The sequence below is a fragment of the Molothrus ater genome, chromosome 3 (genome assembly GCF_012460135.2).
Source record: "Molothrus ater isolate BHLD 08-10-18 breed brown headed cowbird chromosome 3, BPBGC_Mater_1.1, whole genome shotgun sequence".
Taxonomy (NCBI): Eukaryota; Metazoa; Chordata; class Aves; order Passeriformes; family Icteridae; genus Molothrus; species Molothrus ater.
In genome coordinates this window covers 79,154,999-79,167,973 of record NC_050480.2, presented here as the reverse complement: position 1 = coordinate 79,167,973, position 12,975 = coordinate 79,154,999, and the positions used below count along the sequence as shown (strand labels likewise).

The window sequence follows — 12,975 nt, the reverse complement described above, 5'->3', positions numbered from 1 at the left end:
TATTCATATACTGAAGCAAAAGAAGTAGAATATAGACCAGCTCTTGACTTTGTAGTGGTGTGCACCATAGAACACTGACTTCATGCTTGAAAAGCTACATGGACTTGTCATTTCCAGCAACTTTATTTTTTCTTTCAATAATTATATTCATATACTGAAGCAAAAGAAGTAGAATATAGACCAGCACAGAGACAAAAGAAGTAGAATATAGACCAGCACACAGACAACCAGCAGCTGATTGCACAATATGGACAGCTGTTTTATGCTTTCACAGAACATCCAGGAAATAGTTTGTTTTATTTGGTACTCATACCCTCTTAATTCAAAGAGGCTCTAATTTATATCAACTAAATATTGTAGCAGTGAAAATCCTTGTGGCAAACACAAGAAACTTGTGGTAAAACAAGAGACACAAAAAGCAGTCTGAAATATTGTATGTCAGCCATTTAACTTGTTGGAGCTGGTTTATTATTGACAGTGGCTACCTATACAGACTGTTATCCATTTTAATTTTTATAAGGATCTTAAATACACATAAATTCAGTCCAAATGCTGAATATTCTCTTTCTTATCCCAAAGCCCCACTTGCTACTGAACAACAGCTCTGACTTGTTGAGAGAATATCCTGTGCTATGACTGCAGTGGGCAGAGAATCAGATGTGGCCATTATGGAAGACATTAAGTCGTGAGGGTTTTTTTGGATTTGGCCACCTCTCCCACAGGTGAATTGCACTGTTAGTTTCAACCTCAGGTTTTGTTTCCTTGATCTTTTAAGAGCACATGACCTATCATTCTTGTTACAGTAGCTAATTTATGATGTGCCTACCAAGAATGTTCATGTGCACCTTTTCCATTCTCTCTTTGCTCATTTCAAACTTAGCTTCAATCCTGGAGAAAAACCATATAGCCATAAGCAAGGTTGGAACAATATTTAGCAAAAGTTGTGATTGGTGTGGATATCCATATTCCTTTCAAATCATGCCTAGTTTGGCAATCATATGGATGCACTATTTGTAATTCACCAACATCCAGTTATACACCACATTATGAAGTTTGTTGCTGAACAGTTTCCTATTTCTTAGGGGTTTTTTGATCAGTTTACTGTTGTAGTTAAGAAAGGACATACATACTCATGGACAATGAGAGAAAACTCACTCTGGGCTGTAAAAAGGAGACAACATTTTCAATTACATGGTCATGTTATTATTTCTGCCCCCTAGCAGAAAGCTAGCATCCAGAATGCAAAGTAAGATACTAAGATTTTATTACTAATGGTGGGCTAGCTATAGGTAATTGATATAAACTGTTATAGCTCTAATGACTTCACCACAATAACTTAATTAAGCAAGTGAACCCAATAGGCAGTGCATTGTAGAGGATTATTGCATGCCTTTAATAAAACAAAATAAAAAACAAGGAATTTTAGCTACCAAGAAACCTCTGAAAACAAATCTTCTGTCCACCTTGTTGTAAAAAAAGAGAACCAATGGAATTTTAGGAAAGCAGAAAAGAAAATAGGTCAGTCTTGCATTTAGCAGTTGAAGGACACTTATCACCATTCTGAAAAATCTGCCTAGAATATTGTATTTATTTCTCATAACCATTGCAGGGTGAGTTTTACCCTGGAACCAAGATTCAAAGAATGGTTTCATGTTTAGATACTTCTCCATGTATTCTGACAAAAAGCAAGAAGAATTAGGGAGCCAACCTCGAAGTGTTCTTTTGAGGAGTGAGCAGAGATGGGACAATCTCCTCTCATTAGGTTTGTCTGCTTTGGAGACAGCTGAAAAAACAATGCAAAGAAGTAGTATTAGAAGCTAAGAATCGGTGGCATAAAGCCCAGTTTACTTGAGCCAAGCCCTCTATTGCTGTCAGAGCTTTGCCAGCTCACAATATGGTTTGCAGTAGATGAATTTTTATTGATTAAAGATTTGGATGTAGAGCCAGTTATGTAATACAGAAATGCCCAAATCATTTATTTCACTAAAACAGCGAGGAGAGCTGCAATTCTGCCATGTTACAAAACCTAGGAACTTATCATAACCACTCTACTGACAGGGTCTACCAGCACAGGTGTACTGCACTGCTTTCCAAAACTTTACCTTTCAGTATTTCATTTCTAAGTATAATGTGTCAGAAAAGGAATGAGAAGATTAGGCCAGCCAAAGCCAAACCAGGAGTTACTCTCCATTTTCAAGCTTTTGAGGTTAGCATGCTGCATTCTATATGGAGAAATAATACTTTGTTTAAATCTCTTTCAGTCTGGAGCAATGAAATGAAGAGTAACATGGAGGGTTGCAAAAAGGTTTGGCTTTGTTTTGATTCCTGATTTTCCATTTGAGCTCTACTATAAGGTCTTCCTGGTCTATGTTCAGTCTCCAGTACTGAAGGGCACTGTTTGTCCCTGCTGGATGCCTGATCGGTGTCAAGTGTAGAAATAATTAGGTACCAACATATTGACTTAGCACAGACTCCTCACTGTATCAATGTTGTATTGCATTTTGAAGGCTATTAAAAAACAAACGATTGACTTCATCTTCTGCTTTCTTCCCACATCCCCCTTGGACTTACCAAATATATCAAATATCCCCCTCCCATCTTATATCTGGTGTTAGTGACAGGCTGTCTGCACAGGAGCACATGCTGCCCATTGAGGATCAGAAGATGAAACAATGGAGTTGTTTGCCCTATGCTGAAGTTAGCACATTGTCAAATGAAGAAGATGCCCCTTCCATTTAGTTTACTGGCACCTGAACAACCACTGGTACATGAGTTGATGCTGATGAAGGAGGAAGAGAGCTGTGAAGGTGCCTGATGAACTTCTCATGGCAGTCCTTATCTAAATGCCATAGAGGCATTTCTGCCACTTTGGCATCAGACCAAGGGCTGACATTCCTTTTGTTTCCCTTTCCAGTTGTCTCTCTGGAATGCTTTCTTCCCTGAGCTGAGGATAATCACATTAGGAACATACTGTGCTTCTATGTTTAGATCTCTAATTAGTTTATTCAATAGGGTAAGTATAATTATCCTCATTTTGAACCATTGTATGAAGATGAAATAATTTGCTCAACATCTTACCTCAAAGCATTTAGATGTATCTTTTTATATCTATGAAAATTCCTCATTGTATTGCTTGTAGTAATAGCTTGTCTCACTTAGTTCCACACCCCGTGTCCTACGTCTCACTTCCAAGCATTTATTTCCTAGTAAACTCCTTCCTAGACTTCTGCCCACATTACATTGTGATGTGGGTGAGAGGCACAGCCTCACACAGCAGCAGCAGTGAAGGAATCTGCCTTGCAGGGCACCTCATTCTCCCCAAGGTAAGGAATGAAAACTTGGAGATTTCTGTTTACTCTAAAAAACCAGAACAGATGTATGTCGACATTTAATTTCTCCTAGTCACCTATTTGTAAGCACACCACTTCTTAAAGGAAGTATAAAGTTGTATAAAGGAAGTATAAAGTATAAAGGAAGTATAAACCTCTATGTGTATAGAGGTTTAGTAATTTTTAAAAAGACACTCTGTAGCTGATGAATCCCAGCACACTTTTCTGTTCAGTTACCATCCTTTGCTATAACAGACTGAAAAGTTGCACTCATAAGCCGGAGTCATTCAGAAAGTTTTTTTCTTCAGCTGTATTTTATGTGATTTTTTTTTAAGGAAGGGAAAACTTAAAGGAATTTTGAAATGGTCTTTGGCAATTGCATCCACAGCAGTGCATGTATTCTGCTCAGCACAATAATTACACTGGAGCACAGAAACCCCAGTTTTCATTTGTTGGGACTGACTTTTAAGAAGCTTTCTCACCAGTGCATACAATTTGGTCTGTGTGCCCTCTTTCGTGGCCATTATTAACTCACAGTGTGGGCTATAAACCCAGGCTTCCTCATCTGGTGCCAACTGGCATCTGTCACCACTCTCTCCTTATCTGCTACCTCTGCCAGCTCCCAGTGTGAAATGAGGCCACGCCACGCTATCGTCAGGATTAGACCTAAAGCACTGAGTTCTGTCTGCCCTGTTTATTTTTACCAACTTATTTAGATTTCCAGTCTGGGCATCTGATGTCCAGAAATACTGGTGTTTTAATAAGCAGTAAATCCACACAGATGCAAAGCCTGACTATTTCCTCTTGCATTCTTTGTGTGTCCTCAGAGGGCATGGAGGAGATGCAAAATCCTACAGCACAGAAAGCCCTGCAGAAGTTGCTTCCATACCACTGCCATGTGTGTGTCCAGGTGCAGAAGGACCAGGGGGCACAAGGAAGGACAATTGCCTGACTGTGATGAGAGGCACCTGGAGCCAATTGAGCTAATGCTCTGCAGGTATTGATCAGATAATTGTTCTGAAACTATTTCCTAAACCAGCCATATCTTTATTAGATATTGGGAGATAAAATGGACAAGCAATAAATGGATTAAAACTTCCTCCTCTAACCTATAATGATGATTATATTGTATGATCCATTTAGAACCCTTATCTGAAACTAAAGGAACAAAACCCAAACTAGATCAAATGCCAAGGCACAAAGATCAGGGACACAAACATGAGATGTGCAGTTTGGTTCTCATGTATGGAAGAACATAAAGGAACTCTGCAAAGAGAGAAAGCATCTAGTAGCTATTTAATGCCAATGCAGAAGTATCTCACCCAGTCTTTCCTAAGGGTTCCAGTCCAGTCCATTTTTAGATACAGACAATCTCTTACTAGATATTTCAGATAGGAATACATTGCACTGTTGGACAGCATTTTTCTTCACAACCTTAACAGAGTTCTCATTTTCTTCCCTTCATTTTTTTCTTAGTACTACACAAAATTTTTCAGCATCATGAGTGTTTACATCTTTTTTAATACTTATTTCCCTGTTAAATCCCCCAGTACCTTCTTTACCTTCCTTAAATTATCCACCACAACTCACTAGTCAGAAAGTAGTAAAATCATCAGGCTTTCAGTTAATAAAACAAGGTGAGCAAGGTTAAGACAAAAAATGGATATTAAGCAAACCTCCAAAGCAAAAAAGGTGCAGAACACTTCCAGAGGGTGTCATGGATTTCAAAATTTTGTGCATGTTCCTAAAGCAATTAGATTCATGGAAAAAAAACACCTCTAGTGTAGTGAAAAGAAAGATGTCAGCTCTCAGCAAGCCAGTTAACTGCAGATCACTGAGGAATGGGTGGTGAGCTGGGGAAGAATCACCACATGCTTCCCAAGCACCCTGTGTAAGCCACTTTCAGGGAAGACTAATGAACTAGATGGGCTTCTGGCCTGGTTCAATACATCAGCCCTTACAGGTTTTTATTATCCCTTTGGGATGGGTGGATTGCTTGTTTGATTGATGTAATCTATCTACTGTATCACACAGAAACTCTGCCAAGGAAACAAATTGCTATATTCATCATAATTTTGCTGGGACAGAGGTCAGCAGTGCAAAGCAGCACTTTTGGGCTGATGGAGGTACAGCCTGGGAAGGGGTTTCAGAGAGAGATTCTTGAGGTGGTTGCCGGTGTGGGGCAGAGTTAGACTGGGTAAATGCACAGCAGCACGAGTGCCACTCGGGCTTTGCTCCTCGCTCACCTCCCGTGGCAGAGGAAGGTCCCACTCTGGGCAGCCTCAGTGAGAAGCTGCTGGATGAGGAGATCCAGATCTATTGACTGTATCACACAGGAACTCTGCCAAGAGTGGGGGCCCGAGCGAGCTCCAGTGGCGCCGGGCCGGGGCTTGGAGCAGAGGGCGGCTCAGCTCCCTCAGTGCTGCGCTGGCAGCATGCCCCACTTCACAAAGCCCAGGTTGGTGTTCCTTAGGAGCAAAACATCAGCACCCCGCAGTGCAACAGCGCTTTAAGCTGCACAAGAGTCATGTTTTCCCTGTGGGAAGTTCATCAGGAGGGCCTCCAGGACACTGGCTAAGGTTTCACTAAGTAAAACTTGCATTCTCAGGCAACTACAGCCTCAGGATTGTACTTTCTTATACACAGATTCCTCTTTCCTCACTTCACCTTCTGGCTCAATCAACAGTGATGGTTGGCTTCTAACACAATGTAATTGAGAGCAAGTGGCCAGACCTTAGTGATGGTACTTGGATCAGAAGGTGAAACAGTTGATGGAGACTCATGGACACAAACCAGAACAGGTTTCAGATTTCTGTTTCCTTATCACTTCAAAGAAAACTACATCCATTTAGTCCAAGGAAATTAAATGTAATACTGGCATTCATATCTTTAAATTTTTCTCAGTAATTAAAGAAATCAGACTAGTGAAGTTTCAAAAATAAGTAACAATTGTCTGCTCCTATAAGCTTAAATAAGCTGTGATTTTAAGCTGTGATTTATTTAGAAATAGTAAGCCCAAACACTTGATATAAAGCACTTGCTACTGGGAGAGAAATTGTCCGAGCCAGTCAACCTTCAGCACGATTCATTAGTACCCAGCAAAACTGACCTCTGCCACAAGCAAGGCATTGCAGCCCACAGTCCTGCCAAGTCAGCTGTAGCCTCTGACTGTACTTGTCCATAAACAGACCTGATAATCATAGCCCCAACAACTATTAAATCATTGGAGTTTACTGGTTTCATTCTTTGAGTTAATTTTTATCTTAAATTAATCATAATTATTATTGTATTTAGCTGTCTATCAACATAAAGAAAGAAGGATTCATAGGCCAATTACTGTTTCCTTGATCATTTCATGTATTCTGTGATTTCCTAACCCAGGCTAAGATGCTGACAAACATCTGTGTTTCTCCATTTAATTCAGCATAGTTTTCTTATTTGTGGAAGCAAGAAAAATATAGCCTCTATCAGTTTAGTTCTCTGCTCCTATCAGTTTCAGTGCTCTGATGCATTTCACTCCTTTTTTTTCTGTAATTCACTTCCCTCTCCAAGTTATAAAATATTTGGGCCAGGTAGTCTGCTCTAAATTGATTTAAACCTGCTGAGGACAGGTTTCAAGAGTTTGTGGGTAAAAAAGAACCTTGTTCATCTACTTGTTTTCACCTTATTAAACCAAAGCTAGATTGTATTATGTATTCAATTGCATTATAATCATCTTAGTACATGTGTCTGCAGTAGCCAGCAACTCACAAACATGGTTATATGGATAGCTTTATGCCTGAGATACTTCCAGTGGTTTTGGGGGTTATTCCAGTGTCAACATCCTTGTGTGTGTTTCTGTGTGCAGGATCAGGGTCACAGCTTTCAGGCAAGTCATTTCTAAACAGGAACATGACACACTACGTTTCACACTGTGACAGATCTTGTAGTAATACTCAAATCTTCAAGAAATACTCTTACAAGAGTGTGACTCAAAGCAGCCTTGACTGTCAGCACACTTAAGGGATCAAATGTTCAGAAAAAAGAAGTTTCAGAGCAGGAAGCCAAAGCAGCATAGTTATTCTTAGGTACTGCTGGGCAAAACCCAGCTGGCTCACCTAAACATGGTGATTGCCAGTTAAAAGGAAAAATGAAGATGATGAAGAATATTAGACTGAGGGCTGGTTAAAGGGTTTACATAACTTGTCTTTGGCTTTCACCAGCCTGAATTCAAGGTTTTGTGTTTCTACCTCAAGAGTGCAGCTGTTATTTTTGTTATCAGCATCAAAAATTTTTTATGGTAAAAACTACTGACAAATAAATATTTTCACAAATCAGGACTTTGTTAAAACATTTAAAAGTTTATAGTTAATAGTTTATTTATTCATCATAGTTCTATTTATAGTTAAAAGTTATTGTTTATTTTTCTGCTTTCAATCCCAACTTTAGAATTATTTACCAAAATTTGCATTCTGCATTTTTTTGTGAATGTAGCAGGTTTTCTACATTATGTTTACTTGATAGCTTAATTCTTTTTTCTCTCTGAAGTGTCATAGACTGCCTTATATGTTGATGTGCTAGACAACTAGAAAATATTTTTAATTCAATCAGAGTAACCATATGATATCACAAGCTCCTTATGACTGCACAGTATGTTATCAATAAGGCCTTGTGCTTATGATCTATGGATAGGCATGGGATTTCACCTGACATTTGTCTCTTTCCTACAGAATTTACCCTTTCATCACACTCCTCATCCTCCTCTCACCAGATGAAACAATTCAACTCCTTTAAGTTTTCCTTGTAAGTGTAGGCCCTTTACAATCCTGGCATCCTCCCCTCCAATTTCTCTGCATCCATCCTAACTGGACAAAAGAACCCCTCCTGAAAGATGTGTTTCAGATGGAGCCTCCCCAACACTGAGTAGAGAACAAGGCAGTGGGACAGAGGATGTGAAGCCATGCAATATAAACCTGACAGACCTGGATATTTTCACTTAGGAGTGAAGTCTTTAGAAATCTTTAACAAAAATGCAGCAGGGTAAGATCAGCCTCACCCCAGACAGGAGCACAGCATCAGGGCAGAGCCCTTTGGGGCACATGTAGCAAAGGCTTAGCACTTTCTCCATCATGTTCATTTTCTTCAATGTTTTTAGCTGATGAACTTCCACAAGTGCCCCTTTAATGAGCTGGTATGAGCACTGCACCAGCTGAGCACTGCTGCCACTCTGCAGTCTGGGCAGGTGATCCGGGCAATGCTTCTCACCACTCGCTCACCAGCTGCTCCTGGTGGCAAGGCTGGGAAAGGGACCCTCAGTCAGGACCAGTTCCAAATAGTATATTCCAGATCCAAATAAAGTGATACAACACCTTACTGGTGGCAATAGCAAACAACTGTCAGACAGATTAAACTAACTCTTTGTCTAGTACAGCTTATGTTTGCTGGGACTCATCCCCATACGGGCCACCAATTGTTTGCATCAGTGCTTGGCACCAATCTGACTGTCACCATCAGTTTATCACCTTACTATAAAACTTTCATATCTGCTCCCTGTGAGTTCTCACAACACAGACTCCTTTTCTCTTCCTTCTGTATGGCCAGGTGACTCCTGCCTATCCCTTGCACAACCACCTAACCTTCACTGCTCCTCACAGCACAATCAACAATCTCCGGCTCTCCTCTCAAGCAGCTAACCCACTCTTTTATAACACCCATTCTTACTGGACATAGCTGTGCCCTATTGAGGGCAGGCCTGTTCCTACTCTTTGGTAATTAGTGCAGCTGCAACTCCTCAGGGGCGAGATTGCCTCCAGCACTATCTCTATTCTCCTACAATCTACTCTCCCACATATGTTAAGTGTGATTTGATCAGTTCTCACCCATCCCTGAGGAAGTCTGAGGCTCTTCAATTCTGGCACTGCTCTTTGGTATAGAACAGTAGTTTTGGTCATGTTTATTGCCCCCTTGAGGATTTTTGGTGAGGACTATTTTTCCTGATGTTTTTTGACTGCCATCATGGCTAAGGTGTTATGCAGAGCTGTGGCTCTGCCCAGTCAGGGGCTTCATCACATCTGCCTTGGACAGCCAACACTCCTTGGTATCCCCTCCTGCTTGTGATCTTCAAACTGCTGCAATTTAAGCACTTGCTAGGCCAGTTCAGTACAAGTAACATTCTGGAAAAGATGTAGTTGTTTACTAGTGCTCATCCCAGGAAAATAACATCTCAAAACCACTGCTATAACATATTTTCATTTAAATAGAAATAACCACACTCCAGTGAATTGAACTCCCTGAATTGAAAACACATCCATTTCTGGTTTTTGCAGGGATTTGCTTCTGGTTTGAACCATCTTTTAGTGACCACAGCTGTTCCTCCATGTCTGTGTGTGCTTTTTTGAGCTATGTAAAGAACTGCTAACACTCAGTATGGTCCTCATATCCAGACTGATAATTCAATACCACTTTCTCTCGTGATAAACGATTACAGACCTAATGGTGGGTTCTCCAGATAATGGATAATGGGTTCTGTGAACTCTGCTTTCAGCTTTTCCCCTGACTGGAGGGATTGGGATGTTTTTCCAGGTAAGAGTCTCTCTCGATTTAAAGTGAACTCGTGCTGCAGCAGTTTCTTCAGCCACAGGGTTTCTAGCTTCCCCCTCCACGCCCTGATCATGTTCTTTCATCAAACATTGAGGAATTCCGTGCGGAATTAGACAGCAGATGGGCGTTCGGGTTGACATGAGCAGGATCTCCCTCTGGAGGCCTCCAACAGCCACTGCTTCCCTCCAAGGCCCAGAGACCCGAGGGAGAGGCGCTTTGGCAGAACCGAAACGCTGCTGAAAATCAACGCGCCCCGGGGACAGGACGCACTTGCTTTGTGATTTGCCTTGCAGCACCAATCCTTCTGGCGAATGCGGCTGCCATTGCCAGCAGCTTCAAAAGCTCTCGGAATGGCCCCTCTCCCCCTCACTCCCGAGCGGAAAGGGGGGAGCGGGGCTGAGGCCGCGGAGCCGGCTCGGAACCACCCGACCCAGCTGGTCTGACGTGAGGGGGACTAAAGCAGCCTGGTCGAAACGAGTCTCACAAAGATGGTAAGGAACCAGAGGAAACACTAAACTAGCCCATAGTGAAGTTTCTAATGCTAAGGCTTGAAAAGCGTACAGGAAGGCCAGCGTGAACTACTCAGGGCTTTAGGCACGTTCAGTTGGGCCCCACGTGTGGGACTTCAGTGTCATAGTCCCCCATCCGACCAGTTGCATCATCACTTTTTCTGAAACATACTTGGCATAAAATGAAGTATTTCTGGGCATAGGAAGGAAGATACACAGGCTACCAGGTTTTCTCAAAAAAATATTCTGGATTTTATAAAAGGTGTACCATTGTGACTCTAAAAATAACAAATACACCTTTTTTTTTTCATTAACTGGAGTAATTTGTATCAAGGATTCAGAACCAACTTTTATTGTAGAGACCAGTTGAATTAAATGAGTTTCACTTAGTCCCTTCCATTCTTCTTGTACCTTTTTTTTTCACTTTCATGAGTCTTTTGAACTCATGTTGGTCAGGTCTCCCATTAATAAGCTGCTCTCCACCACGCTTGTAAAGGATGCTATCAGACTGAAAGCCAGCAAGAGGCAAAGGTTGCTTGAAAAGTTGTATTTCAGTATCAGTGTATAAATAAAAGGTTTCCATTTAATTTCAGCTAAGCTGGTAAAAAATTCCTAAAGAAGAGCTCAGACTGAAAACTGTTTAGAAATTCTACTGGTTAGCAAATCAAATACCTTGTAATCTAAAAACATCCTTAGTAGATTTAAGATGTGAATTTGTTTCAGTACCAGTTAAAAGATGTGTTTCAGATTTTAAAAGTATATCTAAGCCAAAAAAAAAATAAAAAAAGAGAAACATCAACTGGTGATCTGAAGGGGAGATTGGGGTGCAAATCGATGACTATCCACAAAAACAACAAGAAATGTGTTTTGAGTAATAACAATAGCGCTCAGGTATAAGTTGTTGGAAGCTAAAATGTTTGTCTGCTGTGTTAGTGACTTGGGAATCAAGAAAACTGAAAGGTAAGAAAAATATTCCTTTTCCCGTAGTAGCCAAATGCAGAATTGACTTCCATCACTAAGAGGCGCTGCTGCATCAGGGCCATGGACGACTCTCGCTCCTCACACGGTGAGGTGGAGCCAAGAGTAAATCAATACCTGCACACGTAGATTTGGGAGTTTTTTAATGCTGGAACGTGTATGTATGTATGTATGATCTGTCTGTCTGTCTATCTATCTATCTATCTATCTATCTATCTATCTATCTATCTATCTATCTATCTTTATCGATCTCTGAATTAATATCCTTCTTTCAGTTAAAAAAAATATTTTGGCTTAAAAAATACACTTTACAGAGTGGCTGCTCTATCTCCCACCAGAAATATCCTGTATTTTCATTAAGCTGTGAAAGATTTTGTACTGCACTTGTGATATTGAAAACTGTTCTGAAAGTTATGATGATGCAGACAGCAAACTCTTGGTGCCTGAGGCTGTGTAAGTCCTCAAGCTGGTAATGAACATTAAAAGGAATTTTAGATCTATAGAGCCAACTCCCCTTTCATGAGAGGATCTAAGAAAAGGCTTAAAGTGCTTCTTACTGTGGTACACAGAGCATGTCAAACAATATTTTGCTCCTTCATTTGCAAAGGTGGAGTTTCAGGAGGGGGCACAGCTAAGCCAGAAATGCACACAAACATTGTTAAAATTGTTCATGCAGCTAAGGTGGCCGCTACCAACTGGTTTAACTTGTTCTAATTTGGAAAGGAGTTTTTTCAGCAGAGTTCACAGCAAGCTGGATTTGGACTGGGATAGAAAAGGGTAGGAATCTCAGAAATGATTTGCAGTTGATGAGGGTGAATACAAAACAAAACCTGTACAAGTTGACAATGATCACAGCACCAGCATGCAGCAGGCCTAGAAAGTACAGGTTGGGCTTAGCAGTTTGTCTTGGATTGGTTCTTTACATCCTTGCTGTGGACACTGGAAATCCTAGAGATAAAAATAAAATATTACAGGATGATTAGTGGTCCATATGACTCTTCCAAGATAGTTTTAAGGAAAAGGAAGAGAAACACAAACAGTAGTCCACACTTTGAAGAAATGCAGAGAAGAATATCAGTACTGATTAACAAAGAAACTATCACCTCAAAAGGGTGTTTGACATATAAAAATATGACTATTTGAATTAAATTGATTTATTTGTCACAATTGCTCTGTGAACCATTGTCCTCTTAAAAGCTAACTTAAGAGCTTTTATTCAAAAGAAGACACAAACCATTAAAAAGAAAAGGGAGATAAAATACATTTGTAAAGGCTCTTGCAGCTATAGGCTCTCACATTTTTTGTGTTAGGAAAAAATAAACAAATTAACACAGAGGAAAGTAGTAGTTACAACCACAGCAATGTTTACTGCTTCCCACTCCTTAAAGATCATTTAACAATTAAATTAGAGGAGGAATGTTCTTCTACTGTGATTGGTAATGGTAGAACTATAAACCAAAATACTTTTCAAAGAAATGAGTACAAGGGTATCATTTCAAATACAGCAAAGTTTCCAAAATACAGCCTGCCTCCCCTTACCCACCCTTGGCTTTAGCCCTTGAGCTGGTACTTGCCTGATC

General features: G+C 40.4%; 1 long non-coding RNA gene across 1 annotated transcript in view; it reads right to left on the bottom strand.

Moving 5' to 3' along the window:
- Positions 1-1,708: 1,708 nt before the first annotated feature.
- Positions 1,709-12,975, bottom strand: part of LOC118684982 (uncharacterized) — a 38,494-nt gene continuing 27,227 nt past the window's right edge. The window contains exon 3 of the long non-coding RNA XR_004979915.1: positions 1,709-1,783. This is a non-coding gene — a long non-coding RNA (uncharacterized LOC118684982). The remainder of the gene's footprint in view (positions 1,784-12,975) is intronic.